The sequence below is a fragment of the Mesocricetus auratus genome, unplaced genomic scaffold (assembly GCF_017639785.1).
Source record: "Mesocricetus auratus isolate SY011 unplaced genomic scaffold, BCM_Maur_2.0 Super-Scaffold_100046, whole genome shotgun sequence".
Classification (NCBI taxonomy): Eukaryota; Metazoa; Chordata; class Mammalia; order Rodentia; family Cricetidae; genus Mesocricetus; species Mesocricetus auratus.
The window spans coordinates 5,393,617-5,401,018 of record NW_024429223.1 but is presented as its reverse complement, the minus strand read 5'-3'; the positions used below and the strand labels follow the sequence as shown (position 1 = coordinate 5,401,018).

General features: G+C 45.1%; 1 long non-coding RNA gene across 1 annotated transcript; it reads left to right on the top strand.

Annotated features, from left to right (window-relative positions):
- Positions 1–571: 571 nt before the first annotated feature.
- On the top strand, positions 572–4,361 carry LOC121135994. The gene is made up of 3 exons (XR_005873105.1): positions 572–774; positions 3,319–3,423; positions 4,282–4,361. It is a non-coding gene; the product is annotated as an uncharacterized LOC121135994 (long non-coding RNA).
- Positions 4,362–7,402: the final 3,041 nt, after the last annotated feature.

Genomic DNA, 7,402 nt, shown 5'->3' with positions numbered 1-7,402 from the left:
CTGTGTAACGTGTAGTCTTCCTGCCAGCCTGGTTCCAGAGCCTCGTCAGTCCCAAATGAACACACAGGACGCTATATTAATTATGAAGCTGTTGGCCATATGCTGTTGTTTCTCATTGGCTAGCTCTGACATAATTATTGACCCATAATCACCAATATATATTTTTATAAGGACTTATCTTTCTGAGATTGCTGACTTGCGTTCTTTCCTGGGGGGGAAGGGGAAATCACATCGCAACGATTCCCTTCACTACATTTCCCAGAATCCTCCTATCCTCCTAGACTCCTAGTCCCACCTATCTTGCTTTCCTATTGGCCAACAGTGCTTCATTTAAACCAATCAGACACATCTTTACAGAATGACGTCTCCCAACAAACCTGTGTTACCTAGTGAGGTTTGCTGATTTCCCATCAGATGGGTGGTAACGTCTCATGGGACTTCTCTGGTACAAGAGTGTTCCCAAAGGGAATTCCGGCTGTTTTTCCATCATGAAGACATGGGTAGCAGGCACTAGGCGCGGAGGTTTGAAAGAAAATAGCCCCCCAAAGGGAGTGGCACTATCAGGAGGTGCAGCCTTGTTGAAGGAAGTGTGTCACTGTTGGGGGCGGGCTTTGAGGTATCTTTTGCTCAAGATTTCACCAATGCGACTTTTAGTTGACTTCCTGTAGTCTGCATGCCGCTATGCTCCACATCTGTTGCCTTCAAGACACAGCACTCTGTCTGCACACCGCTGCGCTCCCCATCGTGATCATAATGGGCTGAACCTCTGCAACTGTAAGTGAGCCGCAGCCACCGCAATTAAATGTTTTCTTTATGAGAGTTGCCATGGTCATGACATCTCTTCACAGCAATAGAAAACCCAAACTAAGACAGTAGGTAAAGTTATTTTACCCTGGACACGGAAGTCATGGATGCAATTTCCCCATGAGGGAAAATGTTTGGGAAGGACTTGAATTCCCCCTGATTGATGAAAAGCACAGTGTCCCTGCCAGGGCCCAAGGGTTCAGAGTGCTTCCTCTTGGGTGAAAAGATCCAGCAGGGTGCCCAGACATCAGTCAGAGAATCTCTGGAGCATGGGTGGAGTCTGTATTGCCATGGAAACTAGAGTCCAAAGAGGAGAGGTGTGAGTCCTTGAAAAAAAATTAAACAATTGCTCCTAGGTAATTATGGAAAAATACTGAAAGCATGTTTCATTACTATAGTTGAATTCACGGCAGCCAAAAGCAGAGTGAACTCAAGTGATGGCCGGAAAATGGATGAGCAGAATGTGGTACACACATACAATGGACTATTAGTCAATCTTGAAAAAGACGTGAAACAGGCATGAACAGACCCTGAGGGGAACAATTCAGTTATCTGCAAAGCAGATAATTCTACTTATTCTGAGATACCCAGAACAGTACACTTATAGAGAGATGTAGCAGAAAGGTACCTGGTAGGGTATTCAGAGAGAAGAAAATAATAGGGGGTGGCTTGATGTATATGGGGGTCTTCCGAGGTGATAAGAAGTTCTGGTGTTAGATCTGAGTGGGGTCATAATGGACACTTGTCAAGGGAGCATTATGGGGCTGGGGAATGGAAGACTTGACATTACTAAATGACAAAAAAGGTATAGACATGTACAGGAAAAAAATATATGTATAATATGAACATGTGCACACATGCACACACATGCATGCACATACACACAGGACAGAAGTAGTGGACAAGGAGGTTCCTGGTTTTGAATAGTGCTGCAGGTGGGATCCAGAGCCTAGCGTATGCTGGCCAAGCTGTACATCCCTGAGCCACACCAACAGCTCCATAGTTGCTTCTTTCTTGGCTGAAGAAACACTATACGGTCAAACAAGAGACCAATAAAGCCACTGACAAGTAGGGGAAGGGTCAGGGGAGATAATGAGCTTCTCTGGGTATATTTACTTCTAACATAACTTAAAATTCTAGTTTCTGTTACTGTGGTGCTCACTTAAAATTTATTCTAAAAATAAACCTTTATAAAAGAAAGACTTTTAAAAAACTATATGAAGGGAACTGGGGAGATCTGGCTCAGGGATTAGGAGCGTTTGCTACTCTTGTAGGAGAACTGAGCTGGGTTCTCACGGCACTCATGCCTGGTGCTTTATAGGCACTCATGACTCCAGCTCCAGGGACAAGGTGCCCTCTTCTGGCCACCGTGGGCAGTGCATTCATAGGCACAGACACATGTGCACATACACAATAAAATAATTTTTAAAATATCTATTAAGGTTTGTTTGAGATATAAAAGAAACATTAGTGAATGGATTAAATGCTATTTTCTATGATAAAAATATCAGTACTCAAAATATATAAATTCTTTCCAAACTAGCCAGCTATTTCAACATATTTGAACCCAATAGATTAAAGTATAAAACTGGGCAATGTTATTCTTATGTTTTTGGCTGTAAGTCTAGCCTTTAATGGCTGAGCTATCCCTCCAGCCCAAGGCAATGTTACTGTAATGCGTATACAGGGGAAAGAATGTTCTAGAATTGTCAGTACTGTTTGAGAAAAAAAATAACGGAGGACTTTATGCCATCAGGATTTACTACTAAAACGTAGACATCAAAGTGCATCTGAACAGAATGATTATATTTTGTGGAGATACCTAAATTCATCCATGAAAAATAGTGAGTCTGAAAAATAGGCTCATGGACACTTGAAAATGCATCAAACTGTAAAAATGAAAATACTCTTTGTTTCATAACATTAACAAAAGTAAATATAAGAGAGCTAGAAATCTACACATTTGGGAATACAAGAAGGATTACAAGGCCCCGGGTTCAATACCCAGCACCACAAATAGTTAAAAAGCAATGGCCATCACTGCATTTGCACTATAGACATATATTTCATGACAGGTAGGTCAGGCCTCTGTGCTAGCAAATATAAAATACTATTGTTAATAATCATCTTTATATTGGGACTGGAGACATGGCTCAGCAATTCAGAATACGTACTGCTCCCACAGAGGATCTCAGTTTGATCCCTGATGGGAGATGTCATTCTGTAAATCTGTCTCTCTTATTGGTTGTTGAATGAAGCACTGTCGGCCAATAGGGAAGCAAGATAGGTGGGACTAGGCATCAAGGAGGATTCTGGGAAAGAGAGGCAGAGGGAGGGAGACACCATATAGACCGCCAGAGTAAGAGGTCTGGACCCTTTTCTCCAGTAAGAGAAATACTTAGATTAACAATTATGGGTTAAATACTTAAGTCAGAGATAGCCAGTAAGAAACCAAGCAAACGGCCAGCAGCTTCCTAATTAATATAGTGTCCTGTGTGTTATTTGGGGGTTCAGATAGTGCGGCAGAGCCCAGGCGACTGGCAAGGAAGACTACACTCTACAGATCCCCCCCTCTCCTCTTGTGTTGGATGGCCTACAACCACCTGCAATATCCAGAAGGTAGGACGCCCTCCTCCGGCCTCTATGCTCCCTACAACCATGTACACATGCTCACATGTGCACGTGACATGCATATAACTTAAAAAATAATGAAACCAGATCGTAATTATAGGATCTGAAATACATTCTTAAATTATAAAACATAATACAATTGCAATATAGCGTAAATCATTAAAATTTAAGCAAATTCTTCATGCACCACGTTGCATCAGATTTTAACTAGACTCATTTTTCCAAAATAATTCATATACTTAATACAGTCCAAGTAAAAAAAATGGCCAGGGTTTTTGAGAGGACTCAAGTTAACAGCTTGGTTTAAATTTTAACGAAGTTTTGAAGGCCCAAAGATAGTCAAGGCAACTATTAAGAAGGGGGCAGATGTCTTACTCTATGGTTATTCAAAGCGATCACCAAGTTATAACACTTAAGACGGTGTGGGGTACTCAGGGTTGGGACAAACGAGCAACAGGAAGAGGAAAGAGTAAGGTAAGAGCAAGAGATAGAGAGGGAGAAAGGGAGAGGGAGAGGGAGGGAGAGAGAAAGAGAGAGAGAGAAAGTGTGTCTTGCGTTCATAACAAAACTCACATTGTAGAGGCAAATCACGTCCCTCCAATAAATACTGCTGGGTCAACTGGACAGAGACAGATGGGGCAAGTGACTTGGTTCTGATTTCACCCCATCCCACCCGCGCACAAAGGTCTATTCTAGACAGATTGTGAGCCTGAATTGAGGAGGAAACAGGCAAGCACCAAGACACAAACCAGACCGTTCTTAGCGTAGGGTAGAAAAAGACTTCTTACACCATATTTGAAAAGCACCACTGTCTAGGAAGACTGATACTTGCAATTGCCTCCACAGGGAAAAACATCTTGCTTATTAAAAGGCAGAAGAGACGGCTCAGCAGGTAAGGACACTGCCACTCTTGTAGAGGACCCAGGTTCAGTTCCCGACACCCTCGTAAGGCAGCTCACAACTGGTGAAGATCAGGCTCAGGAGGGAGCTTATGCTCCCTTCTGGCATCCTCAGCACCTCCTCCATGCATACGATATACATAAACTCACCCTGACATACACATATACATGAGTAAAACATAAATGAGTCTTTTTAAAAAGGCATTATAAAAAGTGTGGAACAGATCATGATGGGGAGAATATAGTTTGTAACACAACTAGCCACTGGGCAACCAGTTTCCCGTGATAAATAATGACAAAAGAATACAAAATGTCACATGACTGCGCTGGCATTCCCATCGTCTCAAATTCTCCTCCTACATCGCAATTCTGCAGCTGGGCGCTGACAGTTTCTGCATTTCCAGATGGCTCCGTGCTGGGCTCTGGAGTCACTGAAGGAGGCCCAGAGGCTGAAGAAGGACCAAGGACAGTCAACTCTTGGCCCTTTCCAGGAGTGGTAAGTGGGTGCATTTCTGCCCCTTTGAATGACAGCATAAGGCTCTCATAGGTCATTGCCAGCCCTAACAGAGTTTGTCTTTTGGAGGTTGGTCTGGCTATGTAGCCCAGGCTGGCCTGGAATGTGATCTTCTTGCCTCAGCCTTGTGAGTGGTAGGACTCCACGTCTAAGGGGCCGGGGCCTGTAGTGTATGATTATTGAACAAATTCAAACTCACAGAGATCCTCCTGCCTCTGCTCCTGAGTGCTGGCATTAAAGGCTTGAGACAACACAGTGAGCCAGTATGCTACTTTTGACTTGAATTAGTCTACATTTTAGCTTTCACAAAATGTCTAGTTCTCTCTCTGTCTGTCTCTCTGTCTCTGTCTATGTCTCTGTCTCTGTCTCTCTCTCTCTCACACACACACACTTAGAAGTTTTTCAAGAATGGAACTTTGAATTCAAATCAATATCACATCTTTAACTGTTCAGAAGCCATATGTTGTCAGCGGCCCTGGGTGACCTAAGGTGCACCCAGGTCAGCCCCTTCCCTTGGTTGGGCTTTGGGTCTGGGTATTATACCTCAAGAGCATTCATTGGGGCCAGTTGGTGTTCCTAGCTCTGCCGTGTGAACGCAGCTCTTCTTGGCATGTTACATGTATATGAGATCCACCCATTAGGGCAACCAGGTTTAGCCCAGAAGGCTCCCCATTTCCAGAGTGTCAGCTGGCCCTATGGCGTTTTGCCCACCAGGTGCAATGCAGCCTTCTGATACAGCCGGGAATGAGCCAGAGGCCCTGTGGGTCTTCCTCAAGGGTTGCCTTCTGGACTGGAGCTTGGGATAAAAAATAAATGGTCTTCCTCAAGGGTTGCCTTCTGGGCTGGAGCTTGGGATAAAACCCATAGGTGGCCTACACCATGGTTTCACAGCCTGGTGACTCCGGAGCAGGCAGGAGCAGCAGCCATCTCTGACAGTGACCCGATCCCCATGTCCCCCTCTCCAGTGCTTACTTCCATCGGTGTGTTAGGCTGTCGTTTAAGAACAACTGAAATTGGGTGCACTAGCATGTACCATATCTGAGTCATGGATGTAGCCAATTCAAAAGCCTCTCTGCAAAAGATTCTAAAACAAACAAACAGCCACACGAAACGGTAGCCGGTGGCCCAGCCACACATGGCACCCCTTAGGGAAATCTGTAGCTCGGTGACGCCCAGCACCTGTTCCAAAGGCCCTGATTGAATCTGTCTAGGGTGTGGCCTCAGCATTGCGATTCTAAAGTATGATTCCCACACAACGTGCGCCCTGGGTGTTGAGTCACCCATCTAGAAGACTCAGTGATCGTGGAGACCATTAACCGGCTCTGGGCTGGTTGTAGTTGCTTCCGGTACTTCTGGAGCTGACAGAGTGATACTCTGAGGTATTATAAGTTAAGTCCTGGGCTTCCTCTCCCGGACTCTCTGTGGCCTCCTTGTTTCTCTTTTAATAACCACCAAGTCTGATATCTCTGGCAGGACCCTGCCAGACAAGCCTCTGTGACCTCTCCAGTCATCTTCCTCTGTCCCGTTTCCTCTGCCCGGGCTCCCTCTCCTGGAAGTGTATCAAATATCCACACGGGGCTCATTGGGACTTTAAGCCTTGGGTCTCCCACCTTGTCCCGTGTTCTCTTGTTAAACCACGTGGCCCATCCCACTCAATTCCATGGTGCTCTCCCTGACACACCCCCTCTGACTTCTTCTGATCCCCTCCTACTCCAACTCCCCTTTACTGTGACACAGACGTCTTAATTGCGATTGACTTGTCCCCATCCCCGCCCCCTGCCCAGGATGTCCATCCTCATGCTGCTGAGGTTTGAATATGTCCGTCGGAAGGAAGACGGAGTGCTGGGGCCTTGACTCCAGGGTCACAGTCCACCCCTGGGTCTCCTGGAAGGCGTTTAAGTCACGGAGTGAGTCCTTTCCCTCAGGGTGTTTGGGTTAGTCAGGATGAGCGCCCATGCCCTGTCACAAAGCCTCATTGTTCATTTGTGTCATTCATGAGCGTCTGTTGTCCTGGTTTTTCTACCCCGAGAGTCAGAGTGTCATGGAGCCTTTGCTAGACGCAGCTATCTTGGGTTTGATTGGTCATAAGCCAAAATAAGCTCCTTTCTGAATCCCCCAGTCTCAGACCTTCTGCTGTAGCAACGGAAAACAGGTTTGAGGTGGGTACTGTATGAATATTCGTTTATATATATAGCTGCTGAGTAATGTCTGCTGGGGACTCTTTCAAACACACTCGTGGGTAGCGCTGGACGATGAGCTTAAATATTTAACTCCCTCCATCAGGGGCCACCCAGAATGACAACAGGACATGAGTAGGAGTGCTGGGCCAAAACACCTTCTCCGGGTAGCTGTATACAGAGAATCAGAATCAATGAGTTATCATTAAATGCAGTAGAAAAAATGGTGGCTCACCATTTTCCCCAAAGTGATTTCAAAGCAGGAAGATGACATAAAAGGAACGCAGACCTGCTGTCTTTTTAAAAAAGTCAGTGTGTAATTCATTGTATAAAATAACAGCTCTCATTTTCCCACATGGACATCTTGTTTCCTGCAT